The 13,550-nt window shown below is 40.6% G+C and overlaps 1 protein-coding gene across 2 annotated transcripts in view; it reads right to left on the bottom strand.

Annotated features, from left to right (window-relative positions):
- SMYD3 (SET and MYND domain containing 3) overlaps window positions 1–13,550 on the bottom strand; it is a 409,206-nt gene that overhangs the window by 8,938 nt on the left and 386,718 nt on the right. The gene's annotated exons all lie outside the window — the stretch shown is intronic.

Genomic DNA, 13,550 nt, shown 5'->3' with positions numbered 1-13,550 from the left:
TAAGGTACAAAGAGAAAATTAGCTGCAATACTGCAAAGCATGAAATACTGAAGGGAATTAGAAAATTATTACTCTCCATCCCAGAGGAATGCCTTTAATATTATCCTGTTAAAAAGTGACGGGAGTAGGATTATTGAATTCGCTACTGTTGGATAATACAATAGCATTTACTGTACTTAGTGTTGCAAACAGAGGTTCTTCACAATCTCGGGTCTCTAGAGAGGCATAATTTTAAGAGGAAGCTTCATCTGGGAACCCAGTCCTGGATCCTCCAAGATGAAGGAGTGGTACTACAGGGACACCACTGTTTCTGAGGTTTTGCTTGCTGCTCTCTGTTGCAGAAAGTACTGGTTCTGCACATTCAAGGAAACGTCTCAGACTTGACTTGTACATGTAGACAAGGTATCTGCTAGTGTGAGAATACACTCCCATTCTTACTTGATTAATTTCAGAGAAGCAGAAGTTCTGCTAAAAAAAACCCAAACCAAAACAGAACAATCTCTTTTTTTTTTCTAGGCAGTAGAAAAAAAAAGGAGATGGAGAGCAATATCATCATTAATTCCTCTCAAGATGTTCTTGAAATGTCCATGCTTTCATGGTGGCCGCTCCACATTTTCAAATTCCACTGGCCTTTGGCCCATCACACCTGGATCTCACCCCAGTCCTGTGTCCTGGATGTGGAGAGCATGGCATCTTGGGCCAGCAACTTGAGGATTGCAGAAAGCCCTGGATGTAACTTGCCTGGAACTGGTCATCAGGAAACATGAGGTGAAGGGACACACTTGGAAGTTAAGTCACCTGCAAAAGACTTTACATCTTTTTTGACTAACTATCACAGAATTGTTAGGGTTGGAAAAGATCTCTGGAGGTCATCTAGTCCAAGCCCTCTGCCAAGGCAGGCTCATCTAGAGCAGGTTACACAGGAATGCGTGCAGGTGGGTTTTGTACATCTCCAAAGAGGAAGAGACTCCACAAGCTCCCTGGGCAGCCTGTTCCAGTACTCTGCCACCCTCAATGTAAGGAAGTTCTTCCTAATGTAAGGAAGTTCTTCATCATGTTGAGGTGGAACTTCTTGTGTTTTATTTTATGGCCATTGCTCCTTGTCCTGTTGCTGGGCACCACCTAAAAGAGTCAGGCACCATCCTCTTGGCACCTGCCTTTGAGATATAAATTTATAAGTGTTGATGAGATCAGGCTTCTCTTCTCTAGACTAAAAAGGAGCAGCTCCCACAGGAGAGAGATACTCCAGACCTCTAATCATCTTTGTGGCCCTCCATTGGACCCTCTACAGTAGATCCTCGTCTTTCTTGGACTGAGAACTGGATACGGTACTCCAGATGTGGCCTCACTGGGGCCGAGTAGAGGGGCAGGATCACCTCCCTCAACCTGCTGGTCACACTCCTCCCGATGCACCCCAGGATACCACTGGCTCTCCTGGCTGCAAGGGCACACTGCTGGCTCATGGTCAACCTGTCATACACCAGGACTCCAAAGTTCTTCTCCACAGAATTGCTCTCCAATGGTTCAGCCCCCATCCTGTACTGGTACTTGAGGTTATTCCTACCCCCCCCCAGCTGCAGGACCCTGCACTTGCCTTGTTGAACCTCATGAGGTTTCTCTCTGCCCAACTCTCCAGCCTATCACAGTCCCACTGAATGGCAGCACAGCCTGCAGGTGTATCAGTGACTACCCCGAGTTTCATATCATCAGCAAACTGGCTGAGGGTGCATTCCATCCTTCATCCATGTTGCTGATAAACAAGTTGAATAAGACTGGACCCAGCATTGATCCCTGGGGAACACCACTGACTACAGACTATGCAAATGAAAGAATAAAAGCCTTAAGCATGACACACCAAAGACAAACATCCTACTTGATCAAAGAGCATTTTATTTCCTCAAGTACACCAGCAGTGTGCTTGAGGAGTATCTAAAATATACAAAGTGTGTCACAATTTCAGGAGGAATAGTCAATAAGCTTTCTGAAATATACTTTATGAAGAATATTTTTTGGTGTGTTTACACCAAACCGATGATCATCAGAGTTCAGGGTAACTGCTAATGAATGATATCACTGCAGTCAGAAAGACACTTAAATTTGCATGAATATGATTAAATACACGCTAAAACACTAAATGATGGAAATTTGTACAATGTACAGGAATCTTCTGATAAGTGTGCATGCAAATTAATAAGTTATCTTATTTTACACTTATGAAAATGCAAACACAATTAAATACTGTTTAAATGGCAGCATATCTGGCTGTCCTTATAAATCTCAAATTAAGATGTTCAAACATAATGAAAAACGTTTTCACACCCAAAACCCCCCTATTCCACTGGTCCCACGCAGTTTCAGTGAAGACATGGAGAAATACATGGGAAGCATGCATACATGGGAAGCATGCCTGGCAGGATCTCAGCAGCAACAGCTTTTGATCTGCCAAAGCCTCTCATGAAACAGCAGAAGCCAATGAGAATAATCCATCCTGAATTGCCATAAGCACCTCCTGCTCAGACCCCTTGTGGATTGCAGTTCAAAAAGGCTGGAGAGCCAGCAGACAAGAAAGAAGAAAAATGATAGCACTTATCTCAGCCCAAAATGACCACTCAGGAACTTCAAGGGTCTGGTCAAACAAACACTAGAAAATTATCAGTAGGTTTATTTTTAGATTTTGTTTCTGGTTATCATATCAGCATTGTGCTATCTGCTACTAGTGAAATAGGGAGAAAATGCAACTAAGAGATTTTGGGGTGAATTAGTGAAGAGTAATAGAAATTCCAGCACAAGTGGAAGTAATGAGCATATGCACGACTTTGTAAAAATCGAAAAGAAAATGTCTCTGTGATTGCACCCTTCTACCCTCACCTGTGTCTACTGTAAAGGAAGGAGTAAAAAAGGTCATTTCCTCTCCTCTGGGCCACCAAAATGTCAGGTTGCTTGGGGAAGGATCATGGCCATAGGAGAAGGTGCCAGGGAGACAAAGATATCTGCATGAGAGGATAGCAGGCCCCATTAGACTGTCCCTGCTATATCCTGATAGCCACTGTTCCTTCACGGTCCCTTTACATCTCTTTCATTCCACACCTTTCATCCTACCAACCATATTTTTAATCTCCCTTTCCTCACTGTTCTGAATAACCAGCCTCATCATAATACCAATACAAACAAGGAATGTGGGTCCTGCCTCGCCTGCAGCCAAATGAGGGATGGCAGCTCATGTAGGAAAATACAGGCTGTGCTTTAGTTCAGCAACCCAGTGCCTGCTAAACTTCAGACAGATACATTAGAATTCAGAATATGCTCCTCCAGCAGACATGTTTCTTTCTATAGATCATTCACCTGCAGTCAACAAAGATCTAGGATTGTGGTATGTGCAATACCAGAGAAAACAGGCAGCAATTAAGCAATGTTAGGTACTCGGCCCAAACTACCAGCCATAAACTAGGGCAAGTGAAAACTTAAGATGAGGGCAGAGAAGGAGTAAAATGTGTGACATGAAGAGCCCTGTGTTCATAAATATTTACAAAGCTATTTTACTGAGCTGATTTATGTTCTGATCTTATGCATGTACATAGTTACATTTTGCAAGCCTTAAAATTGACATTTGAAACAACTGTTTATTATCATATTCTGGAATAAATTTATTAAACTATTGGAACACCTTTTATGGAAGCACATCCATTGAGTTTACTAGAGAAATCCAGGCAGCTTGCAGCTCTTCTGGGAGATGTGCAAGCAGGAAAAATGCTGCTGGCTTCCAGACATCCCCGGGATTCAATATTATTCATAATACACCGGCAAGACAGAAAGAACTAAGAAATAGTGTCAGGTACTTGTGAGCCAACTTGTTATCCTCATGCATTGCTCTGAACAAAACAAAGTGGATAGATTAAGAATAAGGAAGACATTTACCAGCCAAGGAACTGTAACTAAAGACTGTCAACAAGAGGCTAAGATAACTATAGAGAAATACATGCTGTAAAACATGTTACAGCTTGGGAAGAGTAGGATTTCAATCTGAAAAGGGTTTTATGAGATTTACCAAGGCCTGAGGGACAGAAAGGGGAAGAATAGTAACATCCTGAAAGCTGAAATAAAGATAGTTCTTTGGAGTGATGTTTCCTGGCCCTTGGCACTGGTCAATGCCCAGTAGATCACTTGCAAAGAGAGATTAAACAAAATACAACAACTAACAAATAAAGCTGCACTGCAAACAAGAGAACTGGAGGAGGCTGAGAAAGATCTGTACATTTTGTATCACATCCTCTCCTTATATAAGACAGAACAACTTCGTTCCCATCTATACCCAACAGCATCCATGCTGGCCTGTTCCTCCAGCCTGCTCTTCTGCCCATCAACTGGTCCCCTCAGTTTGGTATCATCTGCAAACCCCACAGAAGTGCCTTCTGTTGCCTCCTCCAGGTCACTGATACAGTTGTTACATAGGACGAGCCCCAGGACAGACCCCTGAGGTACCCCACTCTTATTGGCATCCAAAGAGCATACAATCCAAGAACCATGTCCTCTCACCCCGGCCATCCAACCAATCTTTCACCTATCTAGCTCCCTGCTCACCTAGACTGTAGTATCCTAACTTGCATGGTAACTCCCTGCTCTTCTCAACCTTGCAAAGATTATAATGAGCAAGCTGGCCAGCTCTCTCGATGCCTTTTCTAGAGGTAACTATCAGCTCTGATGGATCTGTAGGAGTCACATGCTATCAGGCAATCCCTGGCTTAAACCTTATTCTGGGATCTGCCTGGAAGACTTCATAGGTGTACTGTGATGCAAGGAAGGCACTGTCTAGCTTGCTATTTAAAACTGTAAATGCAAGCCAGTCTTCAGGTAGCTCGCATCAGTGTTTCACTGTTCCGGGCATCAGCAGTTCCTGCATTTCATTCACAAAATATGAGGGTACCAATTTTTACTCGGCAAAGAAATGGACCGTACTTTGTAAAACAGTAGCTGCTTCTAATACCCCATGAAATGATTGCTCCTATTTGTAATTCAGCCTCAAAGTTTGCATTGATTAACCCCCAGGGCAGTCACTGATAATATATTTTATGAAGAAAAATATATTTTTCTTCATTCTATGTATTATCTCTGAATCTCTCCAAGCAATCCCTTGTGTTCTTACATAAAGGACAGTGTATAAAACACAACCCTTGATGAAATTTAGCCAGTTCCTTCTATTTCTTAATACTGCAGTTCCATTAACTCCACTCAACTTATCTCCGATTACAGAGTAAAAAATCAGAGATTTTGTGTTCTCTTGTAAATTAAAGACTAGTATTAAAAAAATAAGACTCTGCAAAATCACTGCCATTTCTGATGACTCATATTTTAAAATAAATAGACACCTACCATTCCTTGTAAACCAGTTTGTGCGGCTAACATTTACACTGTTGTAATTAGAAGCAGGCGGGATTTATAAAACCTGAAGTAAGGGTTTGAAATGGGAATGTTACAAGGTTTTTTAATATGGTGACATGTAAAAAGTGATGCTGTACATAACTGTAAATTGGTTTGCAGTACCTTTTAGTGCAAGTAAATATGACAGCATAAAAGACATAGAGCAGTTTTAGCAGCCGCAGCAACAGAGAAGGGATTAAGAGGCTCCTGGGCTTCAGCAAAGGTGGTGAGCAGAATGCAAAGAGGACAGCATTAGCCTCACAACAGAAATGTACACCACAAATACAGCACCCAATAAGTTCAATCTTTTCTTCTTTCTCTGACTTGTTCTTGATTTCTGAACTGCTCAGTGTTTAAGTACATTCATTAAAGCTGTTCACTGAACTGCAGCCTAGGAATTGGTTTTATGTTGTCTAGTTATTTGCTTTTTAATTAGTCAGTGATGTGAGACTGGTCATCTAATTCACATATTACTTCTACTCCTTGGCTGGGATGATCAATGGGCTCTGAATATGGGAATTACGAGAAATATTTTTATGACAAATTTAAGGCCAAATAATTATTTGCTCTAAAATGAAACATTTGGTACCTATCAACATTTCCAGGGATGAACCAGTTATTTTATGAATAGTCAAAGAAATCACATGTCTCAGGAACATAAGACAGGTAAACTAACTGTACTCATTTAGTACAGTTTACATATCTAATGCCAAAGGTGCTGTAGATGTTCAGTCTGATCTCCTAAACAGAATTTCACCTAGCAATTCATGCTCCAAATCCAGAAATTTGAGGCCGAAGTAGTGCTTAAGAATAAATGTTCTATTTATAGAAAAAAAATCTTAAGTAGTTTTACACGTAATTTGCTCAATATTTTTTTAATGAGTCCAAGTCCTGTGCAAGGGTTTTGCCTGGAAAGAACAAGGCTACAGGGTTATTTTTTGAGAACTGGGAATGTATCACTGATACTAGACTGACTGTTTTGCATGCTATGTATTAGAAGTGTGGTTGGAACTTTTAATTTTTAAGGGCAATACACCTATATAAACCTGTGTAACATCTTTAGGGGTCCCTGTGAAAGCCTTCCTAAAAAATACTGGCCTGGCTTTCACACTACTTTTGTATTTTTTTCTTGGGATAATAATGATGTTAACCTGTTATTCTTTCTGGCTTCTCTTTCTTCTCTCTTCTCTCTTCACAGATGACCAGGTAAGTTTAAATCAGTTCAGTACTTCACAACTTCCCTTATACCTTCTGCAGCAGCCATACCATTTTTGGAGTAGAAGACTTAAACCTTTGACTATGGCAGACCTGATATACTCCAGCTGCCCTGAAATGTTTATTGTCCATTTTATATTCCCATCACAGTGTCTCATGGAGATGATCAAAGCATCAGTGAACAGTTTAATGCTGGCATTCAGTCTTTCCTATTTTTTCCCAGATTTGACTTCTCTCACCTGGATTTTGGGAACAGCTCCTCTGCACTAGCAGGGAGGTTTTTCTGGAGCTAACTGCTAGTGCACATCCCTAAAGCATTATAAGAAAGCTTTGCCAGAAATGAGAAAATGTTATTAGTAGAAATTTTATGCTGCAAAGTCTCTTACAAACTAAAGCAGAAGTTACTTTCTGCAATTACTACACAAAACTATTAATTACCCTCAAGTGACTTCTTCTGGTTTAACTAAATAAAGCAGAAAGTTGGCATCATTTTCTGAGCCAGCTGGGGCAATATCAGTAGAGATGTGCAGACCAAACACCTCTGATCCGAATTCATTTGGAAATCTCCATACTCTTATAAATATATCCTGACTGTACATTTTTGCAGTCTACCTAACATATGCTGTCTCTCTCTGAATTGTTTTGTATTGGCAAAATTCTTGGTTATACCCACTATTGAGATTTTCACCAATGACCACAGCTCATGTACGAGCTTCACCATGCTAAGCAGTAAAGTGTACGGCAAGACAGCCTTTGTTCTGCACAGATAAGATATGGAGGCCAAGGCAAATGAAATGGTTTGTCCAGTGTTACAAGGTTAAATCTCTAGGAAAGCCAAAAGTTAAACCTAGATCTCACTGTAATTTTAGGATGGCTGTTGGTTCATTCAGAGTCTGGTTCTTGTGTCTGTGCTGTCTTGCCTACATTTCTGGCTCTAACAATCCAAACGAAAGTAAATGTAGTTTTATAGGCTTAACAGGCTTGCTGTAATTTGCAAACAAAATATTGAAACAGTAACCTTAATTCGGAATTTTTGGTGCCAGACTGCCACCTTATTTTTCTGTTTCTTTTTTTTTTCTATTCTGCTGTCACTCAAGAAATGTCCTGTTATTTCAGTGAAATAACTGCCTTTGGAAACAGTTCAGGATTTAGATCTGTGAAATAATGGCTCAAAATATTTTTCATCACATCTGCATCTCATACTGTTCTGTTGCTATTTGTTTCAGTAATTTAACTGATGTGATCAAATAAGCAATCATACTTCTTAATTGACTGAATTCTCAACAAATGTTAGCTATCCACTGCAGAAATTATTTCTCTCTGGCTCCTGATCATTCTGCCATATTCCTTATGATGATAATTTATGTCACATTAAAGTGGATATTGTTCCAGCTGTTGGCTCTGCCAAGATTTGAATGAAATGAAATGAAAAAAGTGTGTAAGGATAAAACTCTTCATCTGTCTAACTCACCCACTTAAAATGTTAACTCTGTCTGTTTTAACTGTCCACTGCAATGTTCTCTCCTCTTCTGTTATTATGAGATGTTAAAGAAAGAAAGGGTGCTCAATTTGGAATGGAAGTAGGAAAAGATTTTATATATTGTCTCTGTGTCCTGGCTGAGCTTCAAAACATCTTATAGCTCTTAGGGCTTTTTTGTTATGAGTTCACCACCTTTACAGATAAAGATGGCAGTATGGACTGTCCCTGCAGATAAGGACATACCCTCTCAGTCCTCCAGAAGAGTAAGAGATTAAGATCAACAGTTTAATTCAAAGGATTTATAAAAAGATTTTAAAAGACATACAGAGTACATTGGAAAAATGCCAGAAATCTCAAGAGGTATAGGAAAGACAGCAAAGGAACAATGGGAAAGCTAATTAAAGAGAACGTGCATGGGAAGAGAAGCAAAAAAATGAAGGAAAGTGTACACCAGAGACACTAATTTGTGACAAAGATCTTGGTGTCACCTTCTCATCCAGCAGTAAACCTATGACCAGCTGCTGATGTTATGAAAAATAGCTTACCTTCTGTATCTCATACTCTGAGAATACAAAACTGTAGGTACAAGAAATGCAAGTTTAGACTGGTTTCCTTACAGCAAATTACAGACCTACAGGTTCTCGTGATCTCAATTCTTCAGCCACAGAATTAGAGAGTGACAGGAAAATGAAAATCACTGCTGGATCCCTATGCAAGTCACATATAACTTTCCTCTAATTGATTCCCTCTGCTATGATATGAGCATTCCAATATCAAAGCCACACATATTTAATTACTACTAGTCTCAGCAAACCTTGGAGAAGCTGTGTGTGTGTGTGCTTGCACAAACTGCAGAAGGAAGGATGCAACTGGCAGTACTGACATCTTTAGTGCAAAACGTCTTCTCCCCACTCACCAGTAACTGAGATCACCTCAGAAGTCTGTCGTAATACAAAAGACTGCTAACATGCAAGTTGGACCCCTGATTTAAGCAACAGTATCAAACTTCCTTGTTTCCTTTTCTATTGCATCTCCAGATAATTATACTGAGAAACTGTCAGGTGCAGCGCAATGACTCTCTCTTTTTAGAGAGATGATTACAAATATCAGCTTCAGACAGGACAGATGAAATCAGAGAGGCATAGTCATTTTTCTCATGACAGCTGTGGGACAGGGAAGAATCAAAACAGTATGGTCTTTAACTGGCATTCTGTCACTTTTGACTCCCGAAGACCAGAGAGTTATTGTTTGTTTTGGTTTTATGTTTGTTTTTTTTTTCATTTTGTTTTGTGTTGTGTTTGTTGTTTGGTTTTTTTTGGTACACATAGGTCAGTGTTTTAATAGGCATTTATATACACACTGATGGGTTCTGAAGTACCATGCAGCTTTGGGAAATGGATCTTGGTTTTAGAATGGGTATTTCTTTAAGAACATTAGTTTGGTGAACATTACAGTCAGAAAAGCAAAACAAATATTAGGATATTTTTAGGAAAAGAGAGAAATGCTGTAAAAATACATACCAATCCTACATCTTGGGTATTGTATGGAATTCAGATCCTGTCTACTCAAAAGAGTCCAGTAGAAAAGTACAGACAAGGGTGATGAGGACAGTTAGAGGCAGTGCAATGAAAGAGTAGATAAAGAGTCCAGGGCAAGTCTGCATAAGAAATTATTGTGGAAGGACTTGATGGATGTACAAATCACAGTCAGTGTGGAAAAGGCAAATGTCTCTCGTAACACCCAGAAGACCAAACCAACAACTGACAGATTCAGAACAAAAACAGTGTTCTGTCTCACTCAGACACTGGTTGAATTATCAGCCCAGTACCTTGAGGTACAGTTGATTTCTGATCAAAAACACATGAATAAGCAAGTCGTGTTCATATTTTCTTCCTCCCTGACTACATCACTTGGCATGTTATACTCCTCCTATGATCATAAAATGTTCCCTGTCTGCTATTTCCAGAAGATAAGCTTCTAGTTTAGGACAGATGGAACTGCGGAAGGACTCAGGAATATCCCTCTTTTTTGGTATCTCCTCAAACCTGCCTCTTGCTTACCCAGTTTCTTATCCATCTTATAATTTTTGTGCACATGACCTACGAGAATGATGGTGACTTTGTAATGTTCCATTACATTCTTCATTGGAGCTTAGCTCTGTGTTATTTTCCTGCATTTAGATTATACTGTCTTATCAAAAATACAGTCTTGCACACTCCATTTCTAGCAAATCTACGCTGGTTTTTTACAGCACTTTCCACTCTTTTCACTTTTTCTTCCTTCATAATTTGCCCTAAATCTTTGAGGTGATAGCCCTCTAGATCCCCCTTCTAAGATACTATGGGTCTTTTTCTTCAATTGTTTACTGCCACCTCTGATGTGAGGATGTTCTTTGAGCATCATTTTTGCTTTGGAAATTTACCATGTCCATAGCTAATAGTGAAGTTATTTGAATGCAGAAAGGAATTTACTCTGCATCCAATTAACATGATGGTCCTTTTTTCTTTGTGTAATCTTGTGCCTTTGTGGTTCCCTGAGTAACAGTTCCCTGCTTCCTGTTTGCACTTACAATCACAGTGACATTTTGTTCCCAATAGAATTTCAAGTTAATACCAATATGGGGTTACTTTAAAGAGCAAGACCAGGGATCTCTCCTTTGCCCCACAGTCTTCACATTAGCAAGAGGTTGTTTCACTGTCATTCCAACAGCAGATATCTGATACAGCTCAACATTTACAGGCTTCTGATTTAGATGAGTAGCTGTTAAACCTAGTGATACAAATCTCACTGTCCTGCTAATGTCTGGATGGCTCATCAGTTCATTTTTGACCACACAGCGACCTTACAGGCTCATCTCTCTAACAACTTCTTATTTTTTTTGCTCTCCCACCGTGTTGTCACCTCTTAAGATTTGTCATGCCTGTGCTTGACCAGCTGCCATTTCAATTTGTCTTTCTTTTGGGATACTTACTGTCAAAAATAATAGCAACAATAACAGTTGAATTAGCATTTACAAAATTTAGTGACATTTTTGTGCAAAACTTGTTACCAGCATGTCTGAACAGGAACTCCATTGACTGATGTCAGATATCTCATTTAGACAACTAGCCTTACTCATTCTCATGTCTCAGCTTTTCCATCTGTAAGATGAGAATACTGGTCTATTTATTCAGTGGAGCTGATGTGATGGCTAAATTCTATGTGTTTGTGAAGAGCTTTGAGAGTTCAATAGAAAGATTCTGTAGAAGTTCAAAATATTACCAGTAGTTCTGAAAAGAACACCAAATCCTTGGGAAGCTACACGGTTAAAACATGACAGCTAAACAAAACCATCTGGATGAACTGGAGAACATGTAACTTCCATCCAGTTGCTCAGCTGGATAGAAAAGGCATGTAAATTGCTCCAGAGCTTCCTAGGAAATAAAACAATCTGGAAGAAAGGGGAGGGGGAAAATAGCTTTCTTTACAGAAAAAAAGAGACCAGCTATGAACTTTATGAATAGCAATCATGAGCAATAATCTCTCCCAGGCTCTAAAGTGCTGCCTGAAATGCTAGCTGAATATGAAGGAGAGATTTTTTCAGGTAATACTACAATGTCTCTTCACAGCATGGAAAACAGTGTGCAATACTTCAAATGACCAAGGCATGCGTGAATTCTCTGTTAGTAATTAAAAGTAGCATGTTCACTGAGCAAGCATTTTTCAAGGAAAGCCAGGTTTGCTGTACACCTTGATTAATGGCTACATTGTACTTTCACAGAACAGGCAGGAGGTAAAAATTTTTTAAGAGAACATCTCAATCCACCATTTTGTAATTATATGTTATTGTCCTGAAAGATTTTGAGGCTTTTCAAAATTATATCTAGCTACAGTTATGTGGCCCAGCCACTCAGAGCTTGTTTAGAGATATTTGAGATAGGGGTATGAAAGATACTCTCCAATAGGCACTTTGCATCAAATTTCCTCAGTATGAGGTTTTGGATTGCATTTCTAGATTAGGTCATTAGAGGTCCATGTCTTGACATGATGAGGATGTATTTCTGTAGGCAAAATAAGGGATGAACGATTCATTTAAGCTAAAGTTCATTGCATTCAGGGACCTAATGAATAAATCTCCTGTATAAGAACAGATACAAAGAGTTCCCAGACTGAAAATATAGGGTACAATACACAGGAACCCAGTGTTGGGGATGAAAACCACCAACTTCGAGAGGAATGGGAACGGTTCCAGACGTGGAGGAGAGTCTATGAATCCTGAAAGACTGCTTATCCCCAGATGGACATTTATAGCCTGAAAAAGCTATACCGGAATGGACATTTGCAGCCCTCAGAGACTGCTCCTGAACTGGACTGTTTCCCTTGTTACCCCCGGTTGTTTGCAGTTTCCCCCGGTTCGCTGTTATAGAGTTATCTATATGTCTGTACCCCCAGTTGTTGTTTAAAAATCAAATCCTCCATGTTGTCTCCCTCCTTCCCTTACAGTTTTCCCGCCCAAAGTTGTTTACTCCCTAGCTTTCCCGCTCCTCTGCCTGTGATTGGTTGCAGTTTGCCGCAGTGCAGAAGTAGCTCTTATTGGCCCTTTCCCCGGATACCCGAAGTCTCCACCCTACCTCATTATACCGACCAATCCCAGTTGCTTCTTACCTGTCAATCCTTCTCTCCTCCCCTTGCCTGAGCCCAACCCCTAACTTACCCTATAAAAGTTCGTGTTGTCCCACAATAAATTGGCATTGCACCCCTCACCTCGACTGTGCCCGAGTCCTTCTTTGCAGTGCCCTTTCCCTTTCCCAACCCACGAGCTGTGGCAAGTGGCGCCCAACGTGGGGCATAGTCGAGGTCTCTTATATTAAGAGAACTCCTGTGCCTGCACTTGGGCTCGGCGAAATCTTCAGGAGAGAAGATCGCACCGCCAGCTCTCCCTTGTGAAGCGGACGGCTGAGGACACCAGGAGTCCGACGAGCCGCGCACCAACGGAAGGTGAGCCACGAGGGACACCCTAACTCCTCACCCATCACCCATCCCCAGCAACTAAAATTAAAAAAGGGAGGAATTACCACCGGAGAGCGTAGAAAGACCAATTAACAACATGGGACTCATGCTCTCCACCTCCCAAAAATTCGTATATAGACGCCTTAAGGATTTCATCATCGAGCACGGTCACCCTCTAGATAAGAAGTCAGCAAAAGCCCTCGCCAAATGGCTGGATAGCCACCACCATCATGTTAATGATGATACCACTTTTGATGAGTGGCAGAATATAGGCTTCCAGCTGTGGCGAGAGGGCGAGAGAGGTGACCGGCTCGCCAAAAAGGCGCAAATAGCCTGGAGGCTTGTTCTGATGGTGCTACAGCACCAGATGATGAGCAAGAAGAGCGGCAGTAACATCAAAGAGGCCGACTCCTCCAAGATTGCACAGAAAAATCAAGAGAGCACAGACAAG

Source organism: Chiroxiphia lanceolata, chromosome 3 (genome assembly GCF_009829145.1).
Source record: "Chiroxiphia lanceolata isolate bChiLan1 chromosome 3, bChiLan1.pri, whole genome shotgun sequence".
Lineage (NCBI taxonomy): Eukaryota > Metazoa > Chordata > Aves > Passeriformes > Pipridae > Chiroxiphia > Chiroxiphia lanceolata.
Note: the sequence above shows the minus strand (reverse complement) of the source record. Positions and strands in the feature narration are given on the sequence as shown.